The sequence below is a fragment of the Zosterops lateralis genome (genome assembly GCF_965231275.1).
Source record: "Zosterops lateralis genome assembly, chromosome: 9".
In the NCBI taxonomy this organism is placed as follows: domain Eukaryota; kingdom Metazoa; phylum Chordata; class Aves; order Passeriformes; family Zosteropidae; genus Zosterops; species Zosterops lateralis.
In genome coordinates, this window is record NC_139769.1 from 4,110,701 (window position 1) to 4,125,375 (window position 14,675).

The following is a 14,675-nucleotide window of genomic DNA, read 5'->3' on the forward strand; positions in this document are numbered from 1 at the left end:
TAAAGAAGCTGTTATCACAGAATAAGTTTAATGGGTCGTGAATTTTGTGTTGAAAGGAGAGTCTCTCCATGACTTCTGATCCGCCTGCAACAGACCTATTGGCTCGGCAGCGAGTGCATTACGCTAAATATGCTTCCTCCATTGACTCCGAAGGTAACAGCCCTAAATGCCTCATTAAATTTTCATGGGTGACTGCGAGAAGCCATGAGAAAAGCAGCACACTGGTGGCGGCGGGGCCCCCGGCCCGGCCCTGGCCCCAGCCCCGCTCCTGTGGGGGGAGCGGCGATGGCGGGGCCGTGTCCGGGGCTCCACCCGCCCTGAACTGCCCCACTGACCGCCCTCCCTGCGCTCCGGGCAGCCCCGGTACCGATTCCCCCCCGGGCTGGGCTGGGCTGGATCGCGGTGCTGCGGGCAGGGCGGGGGGCTCTCCAGGGGCTGCCCCGGAGGCGAGGACGGGCTCGGGACGAGCCGACACGGCGAGTCCCCCCCGCCCCGAGCGGGGACAGCCCCGCCAGCCCCTTTTCCTCGCCCGTCCCCCTCTCCCTGCCCAGCTGCACAGACCCCCCAGCCCTGGGAGAGGAGGAGAAGGAGGGAGGAGGAGGAGGAGGAGACCGACCCCTCATCAGCGGCGTTCCTCCACCGCACGCCTCCCTTTTCCCCTCCCTCTGGCCTCAGCGCCGCGCTGGCGGGGCCGGAGAGGGCAGGCGGCGCGGGAAGGCGGCTCGCCCAGCATGGACGGGCCATGTGTATCCTAAGGAATAACAGCAGCTGCTGCGCCCACGATGGGGAGCAGAGGAATGCCAGGAGGAGAGGGCTCGCTGGGGCAGGTGAGAGAGCCGGTCCCGCTCCCCTGCGCGGCCGGTCCTGAGGGCGGCAGGTGCGGGGTTTGGGGGTTTGGGGTCCCAGCGGGGCGCGCTGCTCCTCCTGCCAGCGGGGACCCCCCCTCCCGCAGCACCATGGAAGGGCAGCTTCTCTCCGAAGGAAGTTTATTTTTGCCCGTCCTTCTCCCTCCCCGAGGCGGGGAAAGGGCTGGGATCCCCTGCGAGTCGCGGGAAGTTGCAGCTGCCGGGGGGAGCGCCCTGCGAGGCTGCCCCACACCCGGCCGAGCTCCGGGGCAAAGGGCTGGGGGCGCTTTCGCCATCCCCCGCAGCGGGGCAAGTAAAAGCAAATCCGAGGAGGGAGCCGCAGACGCGATGCGGCTGAGGGATTCCCCTCTGGCCACGACTCCCGGCCGCTCCCACCGTGCCGGGGGTACCCCCTGGGATGCGCCGCTCTCCGGGAGCCTCGGCCGCTGCCGCCCCGCAGCTGGAAGCGCCGATCGGTCGCGATCCCGCGGGAAGCGCCCCCCGCTGCCGGGCCGGGAGCCGGCTGAGGGCTGGGGGCCGGCTGAGGGCTGAGAGCCGGCTGAGGGCTGGGGGCCGGCTGAGGGCTGGGAGCCGGCTGAGGGCTGGGAACCGGCTGAGGGCTGAGAGCCGGCTGAGGGCTGGGAGCCGGCTGAGGGCTGGGAACCGGCTGAGGGACGGGAACCGGCTGAGGGACGGGGGCCGGCTGAGGGCTGAGAGCTGGCTGAGGGACGGGGGCCGGCTGAGGGCTGAGAGCCGGCTGAGGGCCGGGAACCGGCTGAGAGCCGGGAGCGGGCTGAGGGCTGGGAACCGGCTGAGGGCTGGGAACCAGCTTGAGGGCTGAGAGCCGGCTGAGGGCTGAGAGCCGGCTTGAGGGCTTAGAGCCGGCTGAGGGCTGAGAGCCGGCTTGAGGGCTTAGAGCCGGCTGAGGGCTGGGAGCAGGCTGAGGGCTGGGAGCCGGCTGAGCGCCGGGAGTCGGCTGAGGGCTGGGATGCGGCTCGGCTGCGCCGGCGCTGCCCTGCCCGGGAAGGTGCGGCAGGGCCGGGGGACGCCGCGCTGAGGATCGGCGGGGAAATGGCGCCCGGAGCGGGGCGGAGGGGCCGCTGGACGCGCGGGGAGCGGGGCGAGCTCGCCCTCCGCGGCCGGGAACCCTCTGGGGGCCGCCCTCTGGTGCCCGGCCAGGAACCCCCGGCCAGGAACCCCCGGCCAGCAGCCCCCGGCCAGCAGCTCCCGGCCAGCGGCCAGCGGTGCGCGGTGCGGGGCAGCGGGTGCAGTGACCGCTTTGCGTTCCAGGCGCTGCGGGTTCACGCGCCTCTCCTTTACAGCCCCTACTTCAGGGGAAAAGCCGACAGCCCCCCCATGATCTGAGTGTTTTGGAGTGTCGGGGTCGCGCACGACCAGGAGTCACCAGGAGCAGGGCAGGCGGGAAGGAAAGTTCAGAGCTCTGAAGGTGGGCGAGGGAGGTGCTGCCAGGCTGGATCAGGACAGCGGTGACAGAGCCCAGAAGGAACAGGACAGGCACAGGGCTATGAACTCCCCAGAGCCATCCCTTCTGAACTCCTGAACTCCCCAGAGCCATCCCTTCTGAACTCCCCAGAGCCATCCCCTTCCTCGAGTGTTTTCCAGGGTGTTTCCCATGCTCAGGTTCATGACCGGAACATTTGAAATGCCTCTATGAATGGTGAAGTGGGATACTGGGACCAGACATCATAGTAAAGAAGAGTAGATAACAAAGCTGGTTCCTGGAGCTCGCAGACGAATGGGAAGTTTTTAATTTCCCGACGAAACTTCTCTTTCATTGTACATTTCAAACCGGTTAAGTCAATTTCCAGGTCTTTTTCCCCGAAAGTAGTTTTAAAAGCAAAGTCCTTGGAACTCTTTGCCATTTGTCTAAATTCTGAATGCATGTCTGAAGCATTTAATCATGTTTATTGTTTTCAGCCACTCAAACGGAATAAAAATTACTTATCGTTGACGAAGCTTATCTCGCAAGCTGTTTCACAGTATGTTTCCATTGCAAGACACAGCGCTGTGTTAAACTAGTGATGACTGTATTGTTTATTGTTCTTTCATTCCCCACCCTCACCCCCCGCAACACCAGTATCAATCTGTTCTTCACTGCTGTACTCAAAAATAATGGAAGAGCAAGTTTTCTCCAGTTTGGTATTTTCACTCGTAGCTGAGATTTATGTCTTTTATATTTGCTCTTAAGCTGTTTTTCATTCAGTGTGCTAAAGGCAGCTGATGTATTAAAAAAGGAATCGAGGCATAAAGCTAAAAGGGACTTTCAAACTCCTGAGCTGAAACTGTGCATGGAATTAGTGCTGGATCCACAGCATTATTTATTTGTTTATCCACATACATAACACCTTCCTGAAGCATAAGATTCCTTGCCCCTTTGTCATTACCATTTTATGTCATTACACAGCTATAATGCACTATTCACACTGGTCTGGAACACACAGATTTATTGTTTTGAATGTTTTGATCTTGGACTGGACCTCATAGGTGATTTTGCTGCACTTTAACAGTATCTCAATGCAGTGATGGAGGACACCATCATGTTTTTTTGTAGGATTACCTTTGGGACCTTAGTGACTGCACACATCAGTGGTTTCATCTTAGGAGGATTGAAATTGATTTTTTTTTTTTTTTTCTTTTTTTTATCTCAGCCAGTGAAAGACTCTGTGTATGTCCTTTGACCCCATGGCCTCACATGATGAAGTGAAACCAATAGTGGAGGATGTAGACTTGAAGTAGCTGCTACTAAGAAGTAGAGGTTATCAGAATGAACCCCTTGTCCTGATGATCAGCCTGTGTGATTCTTTGGGCAAGGGCACAGTGTTTAAAATTTGCAAAATTTGTAAAACTGTTGCATATATGTATGAAAATAAACTTAAAACATGAGCATTGTGGTACTTTTTTCGTACTTTTGATGAGTCCTTGCTCAAGCAAAGGAAGATTGACCATTCCCTCTCATCCATAGCAGGCCTTTGTCTCTAAAGTATTTTATATTTCAAAATTTTCAAGGTATTTGTATTGAATTTAGCAATAGCCAAGCTCAGCAACTAAATATCAGTGAGGTCGGAGAACCTCTTTTTCTACAACCCTGTTTGAATTTTAAAGTGATAGCAAATACTAGCAAAGAGGAACACGATTTTCTAGATGTTGTAGTTCAAATTAACTTTCCCAGTCAATATTTAGTCAAGGTCTTGATGGTTAAAGTTAACTGTCCAAGTCAATGTTTAGTCAAGGTAATGACTTGGTTTTTATAAACACTACCCAAGCATTCTTGCAGAATTAATCAGAGTTGCTGGATCACAATACGTTTGCTCAGCCAATTACTTAGAAATAAAGCTACGTTATTACTTGGTGTCTCATATGTCCTGTTCTGTTTGGTGTTATTTCAGCAGTGCTTGCCTTCAGCCCTTCTGTGGCTTCATTCTTACAGCACCAGCTCTGTCTTTAAGGCATTTATTTGCCTGGTGGTTTTGGGAGATGAAGGAAGTGCTGCACTAACCTGTTTTTATGGGTAGGAAGATGAGGTGTGGAGTTGCCAGATGCTGGCTCCCAGAAGGAAGTGCAACATGTGGTGCAAAAGCGACATTTATTTACTTCCAAGGAAGTCTTTGGGAGCCTGTGCTGAGCAGCTCCTTGTGCAGTGCTCAGGAAGAGATGAGCACTTGGGATAATGCAGTCATTAACAATGTCTGAAAACCATTTTGGTGTCTGGTGATGAAATTGAGAATTGTTGGCATTGCTACTTTCAGTGAAAGATGGAAACATGTTGTGATCTGGGAAAGAACTGGAAATCTTTATTGTGATTCTTCATTTCTTGGCATCCCTTTTAATGGGATCTTCATTCTTCCAGGATGGCACTTCAGTCTCTTAAACTGACACTAAAATCACAGTCTGGACTTCCATTGTACCAGTGTTTTTTTCTTTCTTTCTTTTTTTATTTTTTAATTGTACCACTTGCAAATGCATTCCCTGCAATTACATGGGTATTAGAGTAGATATTCATTAGGATTTTACTAATCTGAACCTCAAGTGCTGTTCTGCAAATTTGCCAGCCTTTGTAAGGCAGTGCTTGACTTCATCAGCTGTACTGTTTTATTATGAGTATTTCGATACAGTAGAATGAAAAGCATATATTCTAAACCAAGTAATTAATCAGATTGAAACATTTTCATTTTCATACTTTGATTTGTCACAAAGAGAGCCTGCAGCTCTCTATTTTTCCCTTAACACTAGTTTTTGCCCAGTCTAACTGCAGCCAAATGACATTTCATGGTGGTGGTTTAAGAATTTCATCTATGAATTGATCTTCCATTTCTTTTTCAAGGTAGCAGAATTGTCACAACTTAGAGAAAGGTGAGTAAACCCAATACAGTGAGCTCCAGAAAGGGTACCTGCATCTGTGTGTTTAATCTTACACTGCTGTCAAACACATTTCTAAGTGTTCCAGGTGTAAGCAGTGTTTTGAATTCTTGACTTTGATTATTGAAGTGTTTCAGCCATGTGCACAAATCCTCTGTCAGATGCCACCAGTGAGAGCCTTCCTGGTGACAGTGGGGTCTCTCTCAAGGTGGTGCCACACTAAAGAACAAGAGCTGAGCAAGAACTGTCAGCTTTTTGTCTGTTAATCAATATATTGCTTTTTGTGGAGTGAGAGTGAAGCCCATTCCCTGGGATGACCTGTGTGCTGTGTCCCCAGCTGTGGGGGCAGCAGCTGCACACCCAGGCCAGCTCCATCCACAGCGGAGCAGCAGCGTTGCTGAAGGGCTGCTTGTCACATCTTGCTCTGGCTCAGTCCTCTGCTTAGAGATGTGAAGCTGTTGACATGAACTTATGGCCCTTGGAGGCGTGAAGATTTCCTTCAGTTACTTATGGAATCAGGGAGGGTGATGGCTGTGGGTGAGCTTTTGAAAATGCAGTGTTCCTGAGCAGAAGCCTGCTAGGGGAGCAGGCTCCAGGCACTTTCCAGCCTGTGATCCTTTGCACTGTCTACAGAGAGTCATTCCATTACTCTTTGTTTAATGAGGATGCAGAGGTTACTTTTCTTAAGGATATTTTATCTTGTATATTTATTTAGTATCTTACGCTTTATATTCTTATCCTAAGGATAAGAATATTTTCGTAGGTTTTAGATATACAGAAGAAATTCCTCCCTGAAGAGAAGCTGTGGGTGCCCCATCCCTGGAAGTGTCCAAGGCCAGGTTGGGCAGGGCTTGGAGCAACCTGGGAAAGTGGAAGATGTCTCTCCCCATGGCAGGGGGTAAAATGAGCTTTGAGGTCCCTCTCAACTCAAACCATTCTGTGATTTTATGATATGTACAGCATTAAAAACTAGGGCAGTTGCTGTTCTTTTCTGTATTGAATTTTGTATTTCTGTGGGTGTATATCTATCTGTCTGTCTATCTATCTATCTATCTATCTATCTATCTATCTATCTATCTATCTATCTATTCATTAGCTGCCCTTTTACTACATAAAGATTTCTCAGGTCTCCAGGTATTGCCAAGCAGTTACACTGAGAGATTCCCCACCCCCAAATAATGATTGCTCTTGTGGGTAGAGGAGCATCAGTTTCTTGAGTCTTTGCAATTCCCTGAGCCTGAAGGCAAATGAATAGAAATTTAGTGGACCACCTAGTTCTTCACTCAAAATTCTCCAAAGAGGAGTCTGACCTAATTTATATTGTATTGGATCAAATAATCCTATCGTGCTTGTGTGCTTGCTGTTTTGTTTTCTTCTAGCAGGCATATTGCTGTCTTGCAGAAACTTCACATTTAGATGTTAGGCAATGTCCCTGTGGTTTTGGGAGGTGCTTTTCCTCAGTGAGTACTTACTGGAAAATTATGTTTAGAGGACACTTGTGAAGAGGAAAACAATCAAGACAGAATACTAAGGCTGCTAGAATTATTCATACCTGAATGTGAATGTACTGTTGCTTAGTACTGAGGACAATCAAGAGTCCTCTAATACAGAATCTCCTTATTGTTGATAAAGATCAAGCTGGAATCTCCCCAAAATGCTGACAAATTATAACACAGTATAAATATCTTTGTCATCACAAATCTCTGTGACAGGGATCCTGGTGGGGTTTGATGTGGGTGACTGTAGAGTTGCTGAGGGTGTCTGCATGAGTTGAAGCTCAATTGGGAGTTGATCATCATCCAGACACTGCAATTGTGGCCTCTTAAATCAATTCCAGGTGTGCAAAACCCTTTTCTGGTGTTATTCTGTAGAGAGTAGCACCCATCAGTGTGTCTGTCCCAAGATATGCTCCAAAGCTTATCAATCCACCTATCTGTGTTCATGTTTTGGAAAAAAACTGTCTAAACCTGCACAGGTTTATTCTTGGGAAGTTTAGGAAAGTTTTGAGTCTGCAGAATTTCAAGATCATACCAACAGTTACCTGGAAACAGTTCTTTGCCCTTGGATTTCTTGAAGAACTTGGATTACTGGGAATCCAGTTGATGCAATACCCATTTCATAGTTTCCTTTTACATAAATGTCTTCTACCCTACTAAGAGGCATCAGTATTTGTTGTTTCTTAACCTAAGGAATTATAATTTTTTTTTCAATAATTGAAGTAACTGAGGGGAAAGTTGTGAGTGATCTTTTTTTACGCCATTAAAAAAAAAAGCTGAATTTCTGTTCCTGGTTACTTGATATGCAGCTCAATAAACTATGTAAAACAGCAAAGAAAAAGAGCACTTCAACTTGTTTGACCTTTCCAGGACCTGTCAGTCTCTGCCTGAGACTGGCCAGAACACTTCTATTGGCATGTGCTTTTTGCCAGATTAACATGGATTAGGCCACTTGAATTCTCCCCTCATTGAGTTCATACTTTTCCTTTAATCCTCTCTCACAGTATCTGTCAGGATTGATGGGGGAAAAGAAAAGCTTTGACTGTATTTGGGATACTTTTAACAAATAGCATGAAAAATTTGTTTTGCCTTTTTTTGATTTCCTTGTGTAACCTTTACAAATCAAATAACTTCTTAACCTCTTGTGTTTTGCTTGTGGCTGTGGTGGGGTAGGAGACTCAGATTTCCTGATCTTGAGGTTAGTGATGATGGGCACACTGATAACTTGGTGCTGCAGAGGATTCCAGGCTCAGGAATTTCCAAGTAGCTACATAGTTAAGCCAAGCATAAAAGTAATTAGGAAAAAAACTAAAATACTTCTAAGTTTTAATGTAGCACAGCTGATACTCAGGAAATTGTACTGCTCTTCAGTTCATCAACAGTGAGTGCAGCAAATATTTTATTAATATTTGAAGTTTCCCTTTCATTCCTTTATGTAAGAAAATACACACTTAATTTAGTTTTATTGTTACTGCCTCTTATGTCAGTTTTCTTTTAGCTCTGAGGCTGATTAGCAAATTCAGACCTTTTTATGGCAAGATTAGATGACCTGTTAGATGTTCATGTCTGAACTTTTCACAGCTATTCCACAAATATCAAGAGTTTTCCCAGCAGGTGGATTTCCCCCCTGCTTTTTAAACATAATGAGGATTTTCCCATTCTAAGTTTTTAATTTCTGTGAGCGTGCATACATTTGGAAATGTGTCAGTTGTGCCACAGTAACACTGACAGTGTCACTTGGAAATGTTGTGGCCCCTGTTTGTGGCTTTAAAACACCTGGCAGTTGTTTGCAATAAAGACTCCCCTTTTTAATTGCACTATAATTAATACAAAACAAATCAACAGGAAGTGCTACTTCACACAGCGTGTTGGCAGTTAGCTCAAGTTTAAAAACAGTAAAAAAAAAATAACCATCAGTGAGTTTAATAAAGATTATTTTATGAATGGGGTTCTTCTTTGTGGCTGCTGAAGTAATCAAATCTCACATTATGGCTTCAGGACAGTTTTCCACCCACCATCCCTGTGTGATAGTTTTTATATATTCTGACCCATTTTTCTTCTTTCTGAAAACAAGAGAAATAAAATGTTTGAGAAGTCCTAAAGAGGATAACAAATTGAATTGACCACTTACTGTTCCTGGCACTCAAATTTTATGGCCCTCACCTCCCTAGTGATGGAGTGAGCTATTCACCAGCGCTGTGTGAGAGTTGCAGCTGATGAAATTTGGTAAAGTTCTTTCAAATCGGAGCCACTACACTGATTTACATCGCATGAGGGCTTGTCCCCTGTTGCTATGTTACATTTGTAGCAAATGCTAATTGAATTTGGTGCATACAGATCCTCAGAGAGAAGTGAGAATTGTTACTGAGTGAATCCCACTGTGTCAGGCTTCAGTTTCTGGCTTTCAGTGCAGGATGCTCCCGGAGAAAACATGAAATCTTCTTTATGCTGTCAAACAACACCAGAAAAATAACTGCCACAGCCTCAAAACAGGTCTGAGACTTCAGCACTGCTGAGGTTGGGCTTGAAAAAGAACAGCAAGTGATTTTCATAAGGGAGCTCTGTTGCAGCTCTTTATTTTCTTCATGGCAGGACTTTTGGTCCAACAAACTTACCTGTATGTGGTTGTTCCTTTTGAATTTAGAGTTTCTCATGTTTCATTCTTGCATGATTTGTTCTTTTGGATTCTTGGAGGAGGTGAAGAGATGGCAGAGGGAGGTCTGGTCTTTCCAAGGGATGCTTCTGTGCCTCACCAGTCCGTGTAGAACCAGCTGAGTTTGTTAACTCAGACACGATGCCCAGTCCTGACAGCTGAAATTCAGGTGAGGAGAATCCTGTTCTCAGTCACTGGACTCGAGCTGTTTTTTTTTCCAGGGAGCAGAAATCCAGGGGAGCAGATCATGCACATCAAGCTTCAAAATATTGCTCAGGCTGTGTAGAGAAGTAACTCCTTTCTTTATTGCAAAGATCATCTCTAGTTCAAAGAACAGACTGCAAGTGACCCGTACCCACTGTGGGTGGCTGATTCTGCTAATCAGTGTTTTTAGATGGAGCTTTTGGGTGGAGATGGGAAGAAGGACAGTACCGAGAAGGGAGATTGTACAGGTAGAGTCATTTGTCTTGTGGATCTGAGAACTAAAGGAATAAATTTTCCTGATGAATAGAGAGTTGATTTTCTTCTTTGTGGCTGAAGGTGTGGACATAATTTGCAGTGTACCCAATGAGTAAAGCAGGTACAACACCAATTTTAATGTCTGTGTTGGATTACCTCTAAGAGGTTATTTCATTCTGGTGGACTAGGATTATCTTTGGCTGCTTCACAGTGATTATTTATTAATTAATTTATTAAGGAGACATATTTTGAGGTTGAATGATAGTGAATATATCTTATTTTCATAGGTGCACATATACTTTCAGGAGAAAGACTGACACTGGATTTTCCCAAGACAATGTAGGGTTTGATTTGTTGCAGGAAACAGACATCCAGAAGCCACCAGGAATTGTGCTGGTTTAGTGTATGTCTGGTTTCTTCTCCAGAAAAATGTTTTGGAGATCAGTGTAGGTTCCCTGTTGTGTATTCAAACAATACTGGAAAAAACCAAAAGGACTGAAACAAGGCTGTCTGGAGGATTCCTTCCCATTTGGGACATGAACATTGCATGTCTTAGGTGAAAATTTTCAACTTAAGGCAAAGTTATAATCAGCAGGAATAGAAGTAGTTCATGATAGTTCTGTAGTTTCAGCATTAATACAGCATGAAAAAGTTCAGCCTAGAGTTCCAGGACATTGTTGAAGAGGTTTGGTCACTGCTGGCACACTTCTTTCTTTTGGGCTGCATCTTTATCATTCCAGGATCCCTGCAATGAGATAAAATGCAGACATGACAACATCTTGTGTATTAATCTTGCTGAGTCCTAATTGTTCCAGCAATTGCTTCCTGTAAGAAGTTGGCCACACTTGGGGAGAGCAGAGTGCTAAATAGAATGAATTGTGTATTCAGATGTGCTTTAACTTGTACTTTACTTGCAAAAATAGGAGAAAATCTTGTCTGCCTGTCTTGAAAGTAAAGGGGATAATGTCTGGAGGAACAGTTCCAATGCTTGACAATTAATAATAGCACTTTGAAAAGAAGCTTTTAGCAGAAGGCGAGCACATAGGTTACAGACTTGTACAGAGAACAATGTAATTTTTGTGCTAATATGTTGAGATCAAATAACTCATTAATAGGAGAATAATTTATAAGGATGATGCAAGTAGGAGAGTAAAGTTCTTCTAAATATTAATCTACTGCATATATTATTTATTGTTGTAATAGAAGGTTGAGGAGTAGACAAGGGAGACTGAAATGCCTTGCAACTTCTAGTAGAGTTCACAAAGTGATTTTTTTAAAGGAAATTTCCTTTAAATGAAAAATGCTGGCTTAACCTTTTGGTGAGGTAGTAGTGATAACTTGTAAAGTTTCTAAATGCATCTCTGTGCAGTAATGTGAGGTGGAAACTTCTCTCTTCTTCAGGCTGAACAATCCCAAGTCTCTCAGCCTTTCCTCCCAGCAGAGCTGCTCCATTCCTCTCATCACCTTGGTGCCTCCTCTGAACTCACTCCTACAGCACCACATCCTTCCTGTGCACACTTGGGAAGAGAAATCCTGAGTTTTGGCACCTGTAAAAAAGTGTTACAACCCTCCCACCTCAAATCTCACATGCCAAAGGTTGGCTTTTTGAAGTAACCTGTTACATCTCCTGGTTACAGCCTTAAGAGATACACAGTGCACCCAAAATTTAAAAAATACAACGGGAAAAGCAGCTCAGGGCAGAGTCAGGGTGCAGAAAAGAAACAGCTGCTACTACAGGTACAATGTGTTACTACCCACAGCCTCCCTTTTATCCACTGAATAATTTCATATTTAACAGCGACTTGTGAAACATTCTAATGATGTGTTAATAAACTGGAGTGGGATACGTTTTAATTGTTGTCTTTTTTCAAAGTTGGGTTTTTTTTATATATGTTGGCCTACTTCTTCAGGAGTGTGAGTAGATGATTAGGTTATGTATTCTATTTCTGAACACTCTTTTTGTAGTACAAAGCCTCGCGTGCTTCTGTCATTCAAGAACCTGACATGACTCTGAATCCCCCCCTGTGATAATTCTGACTGATCACTGAGGCTTTTAAGGCACTAATACCACCTGTGGAAGAATTCTTAGCATGTGACAGAAATGCATCTTGCTTATTTTGGAGCAGTGGAGTTCACACGTGTTCACAAAGATTTGTAAAACAGCTCCTTGTAAATTTTTGGGATTCAGACTGTGTGCAATGAGAATTCAGCCTTCTTTGTATTTTGTGAAAGCTTTTTCATGTGTTTCTTGTTCTTGTGTGATATTCTGGCATCTGTTGATGTTTAAAAGATTGTTGTCACTTTTCAGTGCGTAGTATGGGGTTGAAAATGGCTTTACTTATGTTTTTCCTGGAGTTAGTCAGAGATGCTGTTCCTGCCATTAGATAGTCTTCATATATTATTGTTGATGTATATGTAGGAATGTGTTGTGCTTAATGTAAATAAAATGTTGCCTGCCTTTAGTTTTTAGCTGTGGTAAGCCAGATGTGTTTGAGCTCTGGTTTAGTGCTTTGCACTGCTGTTGTGTAGCTTCAAATCTCACAGGAATTCTGTACCCCAGGGATCCACTTTTCCTCGTGCCCAAGTGAGCAGTAAAAAAGCTTTTGCCCTGCACAGAAACCTGTAAGTTCTGCACGTGCTTCCAACTTCAGTGTCTTCACCTCTATTGGACGTAGGTAGAAAATGTAGCTCTACTTTCTGAAATGGCCATCAGAGCTTCCTAATGAGACACTTGGATTTTTTTCCTCCTTTGACAGAATTAAATGTTACCTATTAACCATAATGCTTAAATTGATGAAGTGTAAAACTAGTGAAATGGGTTACAGGGAAAGGAAGTGAAAATATTATGAACCATATGCCCTAATTTATGTCTTCTTAGAAAATTCATCTAATGAAATTAAGTGTTTGGAATAATTCGGCGGATGATATTCAACAAGAAGTACAGCAGTAATGGTAGGATGATCTTGCTTTTAATGTAGTAAGAAAGATACAACTCCCTTTCTGGAGAGGAGCATCAAATCCTATTCTGTTGAGATCCACGTGCATCATCAAGACCAGGTTTTCTTTTCCTGTGGACCTGCACTATTCTGTTTAATTGAGTAGCTGTGACAGCAGCTTCTTCTGTGTTCTTTGTGACTAAGAGGCAAATGAGATGCCAGCTCTTCGTGTGAGTTCTTAATCCCAGTTTCCTGGTCCCTCTCCTTTCCTCCTCTCTCATAAATGATTGTCTCCATCCACCCTTAAGCTCCCCCTCCCATGGTGCTGTTTTTACATCTTGACTCCCAGACTGAACCTCCCAAGTCCTCCATTATTAAACAGCTCTCACAAATTCTTCTCTTCTGCTTCTTGTGATACAAGGCTTCATGTCAGAGTCAATCCCTTTTTTCTCTGCTCTGACTCTTCTGTTTTATGCATTCAAACTCAGCAGCTTGCTGGGTGCCTTGATGGAAAGATGAACCTCTTGCTGTCACTTCCACTGTTCTGTGTAATTTCAGTTCAAAGCAGTAATTAAAGAAATAGTCCATTTTCCAGGATAATGTTTATAGGAATGTGAATGCACATTATAGTTCCTTCTGGAGGCTGCAAGAGGGGTGATAGTATAGAGGGATTTTTGTATAAAGAAGTCATCCTAGACAAATGTAAAAATCTATTTTTTTTTTCCAGTCATTTTGGCTTGGGATTTTTGGTTTGTGGCTTTTTTTCTGGTCTGTTTGTCAACTTTTTTTTTTTCTTTTTTTGGGGGGGAGGGGGCAGGGTTTTTTTTTTTTAGTGTTAACAGGAAAACCAGATCTGTGATATGAAGACCAAATCCTACTCTCAGTTTCAAAGCTCAGCAAACTTTTCACATATAAGTTTTGTGACGATTATTTAACGGGCTCAAAATGCAGTATTTCTCTTCAGTCTAAATTTTGAAAGTGATTCAACCCATTCATCCCTCACATCCTGAAAATCACCCCAAAGCAGATACACTTTAGGTGTAGAATTGTAGCCTGAACAGTTAAAAATCTGGCAAAGTTGCAAAGTGATGAAAGGGAGTGAGAAGTGTCAGCCAACCTTATCCACAGGTGGTGCTTCCTACCCTGGCTTTGAGTAGAGAAAATTTAAATAAGTAACTTATTTAAAAGGAATTATGTAGCAATGTGACTGTTGACAGCTACATCATAAATAAACTGCTCGCAATTTTTCCTGAAATTTTAGACCTTGAGACCAAAGTAACTGAAAGAGTGGATTTTATGCAGATTATGTACTCACTGAGGAACTGGTTGGTTTAATCAATATAAAATGTGCTATATCTGATGACTCCTGTGAGACAGAGCATGAGGGTCACTGATACCAAGAGTTCTCTTGATTCATGTTGATGAGGGAGAGAAGAATTTAAACTACACTGGTGTTTGGCTTCTTATCTTTCTCAGGATAATCATGGTGTGTTTAATGGCTCTACGTGTCTGGAGCATTTTGTTCAGGTGAATTAGTTTGGGATGTGGTTTTGGAATTTAGTGGGAGGAAGATGTATAAACACAACCAATATTACTCTTCTTGGGCCCTTACTAGAGAATTCAAGACATGCAAATGCTAAGTCAGGGAGTGGAAATGTCATCTTTCAAAGACACACGAAATGCAAGGACTGTGATAAAAGTGTTGTGCACTTTGAGGTATCTGAGTTACAAAGAAAGCTTGTAGTTCATGGAATTATATCCATGAGTCTTTTAATACACTCAGATTGTTCTTTATTTCCTATGGAGCGTTGCAGAATTCGTTTCCCTGGAGGTGACTGAAGTAAGGCTGGAAAAATCCTACCTGATCTTTAATAATCCTTCACATGCATGGTAATACTCCAGAATTGTA

General features: G+C 44.5%; 1 protein-coding gene across 2 annotated transcripts in view; it reads left to right on the forward strand.

Annotated features, from left to right (window-relative positions):
* The first annotated feature begins 655 nt into the window (after positions 1-655).
* The window catches only part of DAB1 (DAB adaptor protein 1), a 142,347-nt gene continuing 128,327 nt past the window's right edge, over positions 656-14,675 (forward strand). For both annotated transcript variants that reach the window (XM_083867105.1, XM_083867104.1), the window contains exon 1: positions 656-827. The gene's annotated coding sequence lies outside the window, so the exon portion shown is untranslated. The remainder of the gene's footprint in view (positions 828-14,675) is intronic.